The sequence below is a fragment of the Heliconius melpomene genome, chromosome 16 (assembly GCF_056956725.1).
Source record: "Heliconius melpomene rosina isolate 202511_hmr_F chromosome 16, ASM5695672v1, whole genome shotgun sequence".
In the NCBI taxonomy this organism is placed as follows: Eukaryota; Metazoa; Arthropoda; class Insecta; order Lepidoptera; family Nymphalidae; genus Heliconius; species Heliconius melpomene.
Window position 1 is genome coordinate 4,038,638 of NC_140404.1, and position 14,320 is coordinate 4,052,957.

A 14,320-nucleotide genomic window follows, 5' to 3' on the forward strand; every position below is an offset into this window, starting at 1 on the left:
AGCAACAATTTGTTGTTAGGAAACGTCACCCAAAATGACCTTGATAACGCATCTCTCTATTGAAAACTGAAAATAATTTCATAAATATATTTAATAAATATTCGTATAGTTCAAGCGGGCGTAGCCACGTTCGGATCCACTGGTTTCTATATGTATATTTAGGAAAACTGTGTTATAGGTCCTTAAAGTCAATGGTTTTGCAGCTTTACAGTCAAGCAAAAACAGACTATTCATTCAATGAGACGTTAGTGGAAGTTCTCATTTAAACTGACACAAGGCTATGACATTCCATATTAAATCTTCTTAATAATAAAAATATATATCCGAAATAAGCATATTAGTATTATATTATGCTGGACTATTTAAATGAAATCATACAAATAAATTACTTATAGCTATACACATATACAATAGTCAACAGTGGTAAGGCTTCGTAAGTACTGACCTGACTTACTCACAAAACTATTCTTATGCTACTTATTCTTGAAATGAGTATATGTTGTTATTGATATTTATAATTAGTATTTAGGGAAATTTGGTTTATTATTTAATATGGTTATCTATAGATAACTGTACATCGATACCATATACACTCATAGTACACTTAAAGTATTTTAAATCTTTTTTTTAGCTTTATGGCCTATGGGCTTTGGGAACCTAGCGTTAAGTCACTCCGTTCCCCATTTTCCGCTAAATTCTGGAGGTATTTCGTGTCGAGTGCCGGAACATAACGCCGTGTTCTACCTCGATGCTAGAGCGAAGTAATGAAAATATATTTCATTCTCTCGAATGGGAATCGAACTCACAATTTATCACGTTTATAGTATCTCGCCTATGCCAATGCGCCACTAGTGGCCTAAAATCCTTTTTACTGTCACACAATTATTATAATATAGAAAATAATTTGGCTATAGACTACAGATATATCTATATCTATATATATATATAAAATCGAAAGGTCACTCACTCATCACGAAATCTCAGAAACTACAAGTGCTAGGAATCTCAAATTTTGCATAGGAGTTACTTTTAGGACGTAGGTGCTCGCTAAGACGGGAATTTGCAATATTCGATTTCTAAGGGGTTGTTTTTGGGGTCGAAAGTTTGTATGAAACTTCATTACTACAAATGCTAGGAGTCTCAAATTTTGCATAGACGTCACTAGGACGTAGTCATGGAGACAGAAATTAATAATAACATAGTTCACACGGGTGAAACCGCTAGCGGGCCGCTAGTAATAGATAAACTTAAAAGTATTAAGAGAAAATGCGTATAAACATACCATAAACTTGAACTTTCCAATTATTCATATACCCATATCCAATAAAAATATTACAACAACTGGAATATTCGTCCGAAATATTTTGAAAGAACGGATTTTTTCGCCATACACCTTTGTCCCTTTTCAACTATTTACGTGTAGAGTTCATGAAATTTTCTTTCGGCTTATCCCTTATGCCTGACCTTAAATATGAAAGAAATAGTGCCGTAAAATAATAATAACGTCGTATATTGTGCTATCTAAAAGCGTATATTCGTAACATCTATATTATTTACAACGCCCTTATTTTCATATCATATTATATTTTAAATAATTGTATAAAAAAAAAATATAACTAGAATTTATTTTGTCATTGTCTTACAATCTTGCTCAAACAGTTTTTGTTGTTTATTTACTACCCTAGTCACAAAAATGATTAAATCCTAGCTAAAGCAAGTATGGAAACGAAATCGGAAACAAAAACCACCATTTGGCCTATCAGCCTGTTGACACGTCGTTCTCAGCGACTACTTCCGCCTGCGACCGACGCGACGTGACGCAATGTTTCCATGCAAATTTCACTGAGGTCCCGCCTCCGATGACACGTAATTTGCTTACTCAGGAAACCTGAGCGGAGGCTATTAAACATTTTGAGGGTTAAAGAGTATTGCGAAACCAATGAATCGGCTTTTGTATTTTAATTTACACTCTGCATACAAAATGAGCTTTAAATATTAATAGGTATGTGTTTGTTAATACAATGAATGTTTTCAGGTATGATAATATAAAACCAAACGTTTGTTTTCGTGGTGAAACGAGAAATTATTAAATTTATATTTACATTTCTTTATTCTGGCTCTGACTTCCACCAGTCAACACTCAAAGCCTCCAGAATTCAACGGAAAGGGGAGAATGGAACTTAAGGTTCCCTTTGCGCCTTTGTGTGTGGTATATAGCGTGAAGCTGATATTTATTTTTGTTTATTTTCATAAATTATAATAAAATATGACAGGTATATCTTTATATGGCTTATTTTCTCATTTCCTACGTGGCAACTTCCGGCTGATGTTCCGCAATGATCCCGTGAACGTTGTAGCAGTCTTCAATAGTACGTAATTTATTTGCTCGCGGAACACACGTTGTTTACTAAAGCGGGAATTAAAGCGACTTGTGAAGTGCCGGAAGTGTTTTTATTTAATCATTAGAACAATTAAGGGTGGTAAGATTATTTAAGTATTTGTTGGGGTTGTCGTGGTGCTTTGGAACAAGCGTGTGATTTTAAGCATGGCGGTTGTGAAAATTAATTATCTATTATTTATTAATATTTTCATTTCTTCGCTCTTTTTGAGCTAGAAAAAAATATTTAAGCCTTTTAGCAAAATCTGTAAGTTAGAATATAACAAATAACTGGCTTAATAGATTAAAATCAAATATTTTTTTGTTTATGATTATAACAATAAAATTTTAACGAATATATATTTTTTGTATTCTAAATATATATTTAAAAAAAGTAAGCTGACTTAAATCATTTTGGTCGGTCTACAAAACCTTGTAATACAATTAGAAACACAATTTACTTATGTAAGTAAAAGTAGTGTAGACCATTAAATTTCCTAAATACAGCTATTATTGAATTTTTATTCAATTTCCATAATATGTGTATTTCCATAATGAAAATTATGGCATAAAACAGTCATAAATGTTTAATTAAATTAATAGTTCACTTTACACGACACCACCTACATTGATCGCTTTGAGACATTGAATATACGCATGTGAAATGACATAACTGTGACTGGCTGAAGAAAAATTTGAAGAACTTGTTAACCTTTTTACATAGAAAAAAATAGTATACGATAATTAAGAGATACTAAAGCTTAATATTTTTTTCCCATATTAATTTTATTTATTGCAAATCTGTGCATTGTATATTAATATTATACTATTAAGAAATAAGTTTCATTTTATTATTTATTTTCTCTGAATTTCAATCCATAGATTCACAAGGTGATAAAACGCACTGCCAATATCCGTATTGGCTGCATAGTTTGTAAACAAAGTCAGATGTGACGCTCAAAGAGAGCTTTAATGAAAATGGTAGGGCCGTGTTATAAACGGATATACTCGCACATGTTAATTGACAAACAAATATAACTGGTTTTGCTTAGAAAGTGAAAAGAAGCAGTTAAATTAATATAAATTAATCAAGTCAATCGAGTTCAGACTCATTTAATTATCCTCAGTTATATAAAATACAAATTAATTATAACGAAATATATATAAGTGTATTTCATAAACATTAAGTTTTATGACATCCATTTAATACAGTGACAAACAAGACATTAGGAAATATGAGCTTATTATTATTATTATAAGAATAAAGCAAGATTCTCAAGATAAAATACTATCTCGGAAAAACACAATATTCTTCATATTATTCATAGTGAAGGCACTCGCATTCTTTAAAAGCTTACTCGAAGGAGAAGAAAATTTTAAACTGCACAATACACGACCGTAACGTTGCATAATATGCCGCGTGTTCAGCCAAAGTATTCGTTATGGTATTTGCTACACCTAGCCAACCGGGGCATATGTTTCGCGATATGACGCCAAACGTCAGGTGTTCATCTCGACCGGGCTAGCCTACAATGAATTCAATGCTTAAAGCCTAAGCTTTACTCTTCCATAGCTAGGCCATTGCGAGATAGGCCAGTATGGAAATGATGCAGAGAAAACCCTCCCTCTCCGAACGAGCGCTGCCAACAGTGAAGAGTACTTGAGACTCTGACGAGAAGATCAGAACGGCGATATTCGCGGGGCCGGGGGTTAGCTCGCTGCATCCTTTTTGCTCTCGGGAGCGCGGCGTTAGGCGGGCGGGAGCCCCGGCTCGGCGTCACTCACGTCGACTCGGTCTCCTCGGTCGTGTGTGAACCTCTCCTGTCCGTGACGTGCGATCTTTCCAATCCTACCGGTACTGAAGTGGACCGTCTCCCGTACCGTTATTTTGTAAATCTAATATAATATTCAATCATTAGTAAATTATTCTAACCCATTATCTATAATTGTAGCTCTCTTGTTAGTTGATATATTAAGAACTTATTCGATGTGTGTAAATAAGAATAAATAAATAAAAAACTCTCGTTGGTGACTATTTTCTGAACTTTTGTGGGTGAAAATAACAGAGTCGGATTGTTGGAATAGTGGAAAGTGATCCGAGTCAAAGGCGCCAGTTTGAAGTTGCCGTTCTCATTTACATCTCTTTAGTAGGTAAGAATTCGCATTCGTCTGCTGTTTTTAAATGACTTTGTTTTTTTCCATACGAATAAATTAGAAATTAATTTACTTTTTGCTTATAGTTATTTTATTACTTTAACACTTACTTCAATTTATATTTAAATCGTAAAGAAATATATAATTTAGTTTATGTTTGTGTAATAATTTTTGCATTTATTGTTTGCACATTAGCAATACGTACTACAAGTTTTGTTTTCTCGTACGTTTAGACCTTATTTTATTTTTGACAGCATCATCACACATAGAATCAGTAATTAGCACTGTCGAGGGTGTCGCGCGGCAAACTGACATTGAAGCCCTCGATGTGACAATATCAAATCTGCTAATAGCGTTCATACATACATTTAGCATGTCAGCTAAATGATAGCTTGTTTCTATTACTTCGTGTCCATCCTAATAAAATTCCTTTTTTAAAAAAAAACTAAGAACTGACCCGAAGATTTGAAAATATAATTATGTTGAGATGGTCGTGGCGCACGGGCTGGGGCCAAGTGTGTGAACGCGATGGTTGTGGGTTCGATTCCCACTCGAGGGAGAAAAATGTTTAATATTTATGTCTTAACAGTATAAACAACCGGAAACTAGAAAAAATATATACATCGGTATTATTTAATTTGTATAATTATGGTTTTTTAGCCTTAAGTTATGTGGATATGCAGAAGTAACCTTTCATTAAGACATATCGTTGTCTACTTTTCGATCAATTTTTGAGACATTCCGTGATGAGATGCAGAACTCAACACTACCTGGGAGGGCGGAAATTAGAACAATTTATTTTCCATATTGGAAATTGAACCCATAACTGTCGTGTTTACAGGCAGACGTTGCACCGCTGCGCCACGATGGCCTCAATTATCAAATCGTTATTATAAATTATAATGTTTTTTATAATAATTGTAAGTAATCATTATATCATCCAAAAACTACTTCTTAAAGGCACCGTTTACCTGTATTATTTTCTTATACAAATAATAAATCAGAGAAGGGAAGAAGGAAAAAGTGAAATGGAAAACTTTGGAATTGAATGCTTTTAAATGTTTGCGAGCCTCCGAATTGATATAAATTAGGAATTATTTCACTGGAAATTACTTTACTTTTAAATGTTCTAAAGAATTGTATTTAGATTGTTTCGTTATATACATAGTATTATCTATATGTGTCATATAATTAATGATTTATTTTTGATTCATTTAATTGAATGGATCAAATGAATCGTAATTAATGATTCATTTTTATATGCAATTCTATTTTTAATCAAAGGTAGAATATTGATAATGCTTTAATTTTCATCATTCGTATATCTAAAATAATAAACAATGATTTTTTACGTTGAATATTAATAATAACTGCTGAAACAAATTAACTGCAAAGTTGAAAACTTTCAAACTTTTACTGAAATACACTTAGTGCGTTACAAACTTTGTCCCTTACGGTCTTTATGGGTTAAATTATATACGCCCGGGGCCCGGGGGCGCAAAAATGGAGACGTATCTTCCTATTGGGACTCAGGGAGCTTTGCTGTCGACCTAGATGCCCTACTATACTAGATGTTTTATGTCATTCATATTTTATACACTGTAACGTGTTGAAATTATATTTTATTCAATAACTGGGATTTAAATACAGTTATTTTAACATATTTTGTTTAACTTTCCAAAAAAAGATTCAACACAGCCTCTAAGGGAACTTGCTTGTGCAAATTTTGCTTGAATATATATTGGCACTGTTACAATTATTTCGTGTATTTATATTAATTACTACTAGTTAAATATACTACAATTTTGTATTGACTTAATATCTTAATATTATTGTAGATTAGGTTGAAAGAAAATATAAATAAACTATTGAATTACCATATGCTTCATAAAAATACAACTTTTTATTTTATTTAAATAAACTAAGCTAATCGTCAAGCTTATATTTATTTTAAAAATATATCTAAACAGTGAAAAACATGAGCTCATTTAAATTAACGAGAATTCGTGTAACGGGAAAGTAAAATAAACACTTAAAAACACATCACAAGCAAAGAAAAATAAAACGTTACGTCGAATTGTACGTTATTACATTTGACGAGAGACAGAGAGAGAGGGAGAGAGAGTTTTTCAAAAAGACAAACATAAATGTGGCTCCGAGTATTCAGTGTTTAAAGCAGCTTATTAATATTTATCTTATAAATAGTACCGCACGCAAGTACTGAAATACATGTTACAGACTTATTAGTTCGCGCGTTGTTGTAATTTATTATGTGTTCTGTAAAACTATTTCCTCATAGATTATAAGAACAGTATTAATAAATTAAATAAAGTATTGAGTAGAGTTTCATAAAATGTATTAAAAGGGTAAAATAAGTATTTTCTTTCCTAAGTGGCTAGCTGTAGTGGTAAATTAGCTTCACGCTGTATCCCGCACACAGCAGGGTAGGCAGAGGGAACCTAGTGTTAAGGCACTTACGGCATTGCGTGTTGAGTGGCAGAACTCAACACCGCGCTTTGCCTTGACACCAGAGCGAACAAATGGAAATATATATAAACGTAAATAAATATTTCACTTCCTCGAGTGGGGATCGAATCCACAACGCAATCACGCCTTTGTGCCGCTGCACCATAACGGCCTCAATATCACCTAAAAAATGTAAAATAAATGTTTACCTTTCTGTCAAATTTATATTTCTAAAACTTAAACCGAACGATGCAAAGTGCAAATTGTTTTTCCACAATGCCACGACGGTTGTCTAAAGCCTTTTTCCTTATTGAAATATCCAATATATGACGAACCTGAGAACCCATTAGGTAATTGAATACGTAAAAACGTATACGAATACCTACTTATTCATACTGATTCCTATTAACTGACTTATCTATTGACTCTCTTTGTCATTCATTTTTATGTAGCACAATTGATAACAAAATGTACCTCTCATCTAAGATCAAATGAATATCTTTTATTGGTACTTATTGGTTTTTCAAAAGAATTCTTACATGGTTTCTTATTATAATGCTTATAATAATTTTTGTGATAATAAAAAAATATATTATGGGAAATTTTATTTTCTTGTTCATTTGTACGACTTTAATACATGATTCGTTACAACCATAATATAAATTATATTGTCTTTAATATATAGATGTACTTTTTACATTTATCAAATCGACGTTTTTTCCCCTTATATTTTTCCTACATTAAAATGAAATGAAATCAAAAATACTTTTCATAATAATTAATTCCTACTCTATATAAATAATCTTTAAAGTCTAGCAGAGTAGTAGCCTATATAATATTTTAGTTCAAATGACATATGTAATGTGTAAATAGTTTCCGTACTGGCGTCTGGCGTGCACTTTAAATGGCATGTCGTCAAAGCTAAATCAAATATCTCAACGAACTAGCGCGACGGACGGGTCAAACGCGGACAGTCCGGTGAAACCGTAGCTACTGTGAATTGAAAGCCGCAACGCTACTTAATACCTTAGTTTTTGTTCTACATACAGTATGGGCGTATGTACGATCGACATTACAACTCTGGAAAAATACTGTATTTTTATAAATACTTTTTTTTAAATGTTGGAAGGTAAGGAACTTTTTTGACCTTTCGGCTTTAAGATAAATTTAAAAAATACTTTTCGCAAAATTGAAATTGAACGTAAAACCATAATATCATAAAATCAAACAAAGATATAAAAATCCGGTTTCGGATTTTTATATCTTTGCCCACCCAACTGCGCTCCCACCCAACTGCGCTCTCGTACAGAAATCGCTGACGTGGGTATGAAAGCCGCTATGCTGAAATGGGACTGGGCTGGACACGTCTGCCGCATGCCTGAAGAGTCTTGGGCGAAATCTTCTACCACGTGGATTCCGAGCTCTAAAAGGAGAATTGGCAGACCAAAACGGAGATGATGAGACGAGCTGGACCATTGTAAGCCTGTCTGGTGCACAATAGCGCGAAATAGACCAGAATGAAAGAAGTGGAGAGGCCTTTGCCCAACAATGGGATAGTACAGGCTAGGGAAAAAAACAAAGATTAACTAATTCACGATGGCGTCCACATATAAAAATATTATAATAAGTAAACTGAACATACGCACTCTACATTTCTTGATACTATACATTATCGGATACAGAAATCAACGTAACGAAACAAAATATATATCGAGACAGTGTATTGGAGCGTAGTACACAAGAGACTTTTGATAACGTTTTTGCTTTGCAAAACCGCTCTTCCATAAACTCAAAGTTTTCATCTCATCAAGTTTGAAGTATGTTATAAAATGCTTTTATTGCTTTCAGAACATAAATTTTCAAATTCTATGAATTTTTATATTGATTGTGAGGTTGTTTAACAACCTTTGGGTCACCGGTCGAGTACGTTTAGTTAAGATTTCTACCCGAACCAAATCATTATTTGTCGAATTTTGTATGGTCTAATTAATTTTCAATAGGTATTTCAAAAGATTCGCGTAAAATTTACCTTTACATTATAATCATATATTCAATTAAACATGGTTGAAAGTTGTTTTATAAATTATAATGGTGATTGCTCCAATTCAGAATTTCCATCCTCTTGATAATATTATATTTTATTTATAATATAGGTGATTTTAAAATAAAATTATATACTTTAATTTTAGTCATGTGACAAGTTTGTTGTTTTTATTAAATAAGTTTATTGCAATCTGTACTGAGATATAACTGTAAGGGCAGCTTAGGAAGACGATAGTGTGAATGACCTAAGAGATATACAGCCCTAGACAAGTTTACGGAGGCAATCCACTTGATCCGTTATAGAATTAAACTGGTTACATTCGAGGAATTGATAGATGATGCACAACATAAAATAATATATATATATATATATATATATATATATAGGAATATTTCCTATATATATTTTTTTTAATAAAATTTCACTGAGATATGGATAGCTCCTTTCTTAAGTTATAGTAATAAAATGTCTGAATTTCATAGATTTAAACAATTTTGAATAATAAACAAAATATACTTCTCATTAACAATAATAACATAATGTAGATAATCTATATTTAAAAGTACATTGAAGATTTTAATGAAATCCTATAAAGATTTGATTTCACATATTCAAAATAGCCCATTTTAAATCGAATCTGTTAAAAAATATACCAATTTTATAAATTACAAGAAAATTAAGCAATAAATGAAAAAATATACATGTTGGTGTATATTTCGTTTAATACCTCGCACTATATATAATAGAATAATAACTTCAATCTGTTTAAATTATAAGTAATAGAAGAGAGTTGAAGAATTTTTTTTTTCAAATGTTATACCAATTAGGTTTATTAAATACGATGAGAGCATTTTACAAATTAATATATCAGACAATCCTTTTGCAATCAATATAACCAATAACTTATTGGATAATAGGGAAAGTGACCACATTTTACGTCCGCGAGAGAAATATTTATATCAAATATCAATTTTCTGCGGTCATAATATATCCTACTATAAATATATTTTCACTATACTTTTATATATTTAATTATGGAACTCGTTAGTTAGCTCTAAAATGGTGAACCTAATGTAAGATCTTAGTCTTTAGTACCTACTCTTAAAATTATGTCTGAATGCGTTCCAAATGACTCTTCCATTTCAAAGTAACTTCGTACGAATGGGACAGTAAGAACAGCTAAGCACTTACTGATAGAGAGTAGGGTATTCATAGATGGTGGCCAATATTGGTATTACCACCATAAAGCGTTAGTAATCATAGATTAGGCAATTAGTCTTTCAGTAACAAGATCACAGAAGAGAATAACCAACCAATTCATGTGAAAGAGGGTTTACTTAAAAAATGTCCACAAAAGCCAATTTTAAAATCATCTATTGATTGGACTCTCATGATGGACAGGTCTTAACTGCCTTATTGTTTATCCGATTATCATAACTTAAGTAAGCATTACTATATAATAATTTAGGGTGTCAAAAATGTTCCATGTAAGCGAAAAATACAATCAATAAAAAAAATGTATTGCAAATATTATATTTAAATTGAAAATCATCACAAATAAGTATTATCTTGTACCTGCTATCGTCTATGATACATTTCAAAATCCTAAAGCTTTCGCTGAGAGGAGTTGAGTGGAGCTTGTTAAAACTTTTGTATGACAGTAGATATATAAAAGTTAAACAAAACAAAATTCTCGGCTAACATTATTGTAAGATAGAACAGAGTATAAAATAAATAAGTTGATATTTGAAATGCCATGAAGTTTCTTGTTTAAAATAAAAATTTTGAAAGGTAAATTTTCAGCTTATATTATTTTAATTTATAATTGAGATACTTTTTAGAAATTACTTCGTTCCCAAGTGTGGAATAGCACTTTAAGAATATTAAAAATATTTTAATTAATATTTAATCTTTACTTAAAGCTATATTTATCATCTCTCTTCTTTGTTATTACACGATAGAATTCATTCGTAAGTCATCACCAGAGGTGATTTTGTGGTCCTGAATGTAAACTGCCCATAACATATCATTACAAAATCTAAATGCTACATATGCACAGATATAAATAAAAAAAATAAATTCGATTCACCCTTTAAGCAACAATTTAATGTAAAAAATCAAAAATATCTCCAAGAGAATATTCTGTAATAATATTGTGCATAGTGATTGACCGCCATTTTAATTTACTTTTCCAATAATTGCACACCGTAATGATACCTCTCCATTACTGTTTTCATATAGAAAATAGAAAAGTTATAGGGTTGACGGAGTCATTTTGTTTTAAATCAATAAATGGATCTTTTGTTTCGAAAATTTTCATTTAACCTATGTATGTATGAAATTAACTAGAGCTAAAAGGATTTTTGTGATGAAAAACCTTGATTGAAAATAACCATGTTTCCGCATGAGCAAGGCGAATATTGCATTTGCGCTCGGATGATGTGTCGACTGCATTTTAAATAACTTAGCGGGCTTCGGTCTGACGGACGTTCTGTATTGATTTGGACTATTATCAGCTACTGCAGCCAGACCTTTTGTTTGAAGATGTCTTTTTTCTAAATAATATTTTTGGTGATTAAGTTTATTATTATTAATTATTATTTATTATTTTAATATTTCGGTTGTAATTATTAAATCAAGGTATCCGTAGGTATAGTGTCCGATCCAAGAGCGAGACGAGTTGGAATGGCAATATAGCTGAAGGAGACCACAATTATGACGCCGTAAAGGAACATTAACATTCCATAACGCTCGGAATACAGCTACCCTTAAAATTGCCGTAATATCATAACGATATATTTATACATATGTAGGTATAATGAGAAAGTTAAACACAAGAAAAATGGGTCGTTATTTTTTGAATTAATTAATAGGCAAATTACTTACTTGCTTGCATAATCAACCATATGGATGTATTTGGTAAACTATTTTTCAGAAATATTTTTTCTTAGAGTAAATTAAACAAAAACAGTGGCAATATTATTTATTTTTGAAATCTTGCTTACTCTTTATAATGAATAATAGTAATTAGATTTTCTTGACTCCCAGGTCTTTTCATGATAAAATTTTAAGAAACCATTGGTACAACCAAAACGGAGACGGCGAGACGAGCTGGACCATTACAAGCCTGACTGGTGCTCAATAGCGCGAAATAGACCAGAGTGGAAGAAGTAGAGGGAGGCCTTTGCCCAACAATAGGACAGTACAGGCTAGGGAAAAAAAATGGTACAACCGATCTGCCGTGAAGGGATAGTTTGCGACAACTTTGAAACCATATACCTATGTATTGTGCAGTATAACAATTTAATTTCATATTGTAATTATGATTTGAGATAGAGTTCAATTACATTAATAGCTTATAGAATGAAATGTAACGTCCACATCACTATTTCAATGAACACCAGGTTATCGATAAGCAGAGAATCAGGTCACGCTGATAGTCTGATAACCGTTTGAGTCCAGAATTTGTATAAAAGGTTCCAATTTCATTTCGTATTTTCCTCGCTTGTCAATCTGGCACGCGTGAATAGCCAGCCAGCTCTTTGGTAGGTACGGACCCCATGTTCGCGCTTCGCTAGCACAGCGGGACCGAATTTGTCCCCAAGCCTGTACGCTAATACTCTGAATATATTTTTTTCGTCAAAAATAACATTGTTATATTTTTCTATAATAAAACTCAATGACAATTTATGCAAAATTGAAGCTGTATTTACCATATCATAATATTTATATGCATAGGTATCATAATGAAAACTTGAAATTTGTTTAATATTGGAAGAAAATTATTTTTTTAATAGTTATAGGCAAATAAATTACTACATTTGTTTTATCGATAACATATGAAACAACACTATTTGAAATCAAATATTTTCTCATTCAGATTTAGTCTATACACCCCAGAGTTTACCAAAATCCTAAAATTGACCGGTTAAAAAAACTAACAAACTGCAGCTTTTAGAGAGAAATTACAGCACTCACAAAATAAAGTGGATTTGGTCGCTTTCGATGTTTCATCTTTGTTGCGCGAAAATCCCTTTGTATTGGAGGAGATTTTTTTTAATGGAAACGACAAATAGCTTTAATGGAAATTTATTTTATTACTAAGGACTTCGCAATTCATGTTTATTATAACGTTTTCAATATTCTTTTTTTTTCGTTATTACCTAAGTTTTACAATACGTTAATGTTTGTGTTCCTGTATTTCATTTCATAAAAGATGATAAAATTGTTATTGCATGTGATTGAAAAAATAAACAGATCATATTTTTATAGTACTTACTTGTAATATTTATTCGTAAATGATTTATTAAATTGCTTGGATTTAGTCTATTAATTTATGAGTCTATGGTGATACTTTAAAAAATATTATTGAAATCCCATTATTAATTTACTGATATTAATGTTAATGTACATAGATTTTATGCCATTTTGACACAACATGACAAAATTGGACACTAACATATTATGTATTGAGGTTGGTTGAGCTGAGGAAAATTATTAATAAAAATAGACATAACTAATCATACCAGAAGTACTTAAAAATAAATAAACAATATCTTGTGAAATATTTTGTAAGTTGCTAAAAATCAATGCTAAGGAAATTTTCTTCGTCAGACTTGATTTCCGATATGGAAATTTATACTTCAAACGGCTCGACACCTAATAACAAAATTTGCAAAGTTTTATGTATATATATTTTATAAGCTTTTGAGCTTTTGCTATAACAAACCTACTTTGATTAAATCCAGAATAACTTTAACTATTCTGTGAGATAAAGTTTGATATTTAAAAAAAACAGGAAGACACGAATTTAAATTTTCAAAACATAAAAAAAAAATCTGTAGGTAATATGCTTTATCTTTATGGAGACTGGCAAAACTTATAATGTGAAATAAAAAAATATGTATAGAATTAGTTTTTTTTATTTAATGAATAACCATAAAAAATACATTAATATTATATTTCACTCAAATGGAATAAAAATTTAAATTTTATTTCAGTTTAACTCATTTCTCACAGTTTATTCTAACACGGGTGAGTAGTGCGCGTGCCTATGTTTACGGTTCACTGCATTAGCTGTTTTTGGTAACGACTAGCTTATCAAATTTGAATAAATAAATAAAAATATATCAAACATTTAGTTGTAAAGCGAAGATAATTCATAGATTTAGAATATTGTGTTAAATATATTTAGAATCAAACCGCTTTCTAATTATTTTTCAATGATTCTCAAGCTTAATGTAACTGTTACACTGTATTTCACATATAGCGGGCTAAAG

The 14,320-nt window shown here is 31.2% G+C and overlaps 1 long non-coding RNA gene across 1 annotated transcript in view; it reads left to right on the top strand.

Annotated features, from left to right (window-relative positions):
• The window catches only part of LOC146530731 (uncharacterized), a 161,255-nt gene that overhangs the window by 4,245 nt on the left and 142,690 nt on the right, over window positions 1-14,320 (top strand). Inside the window, exon 2 of the long non-coding RNA XR_014878858.1 lies at window positions 4,444-4,524. This is a non-coding gene — a long non-coding RNA (uncharacterized LOC146530731). The remainder of the gene's footprint in view (window positions 1-4,443; window positions 4,525-14,320) is intronic.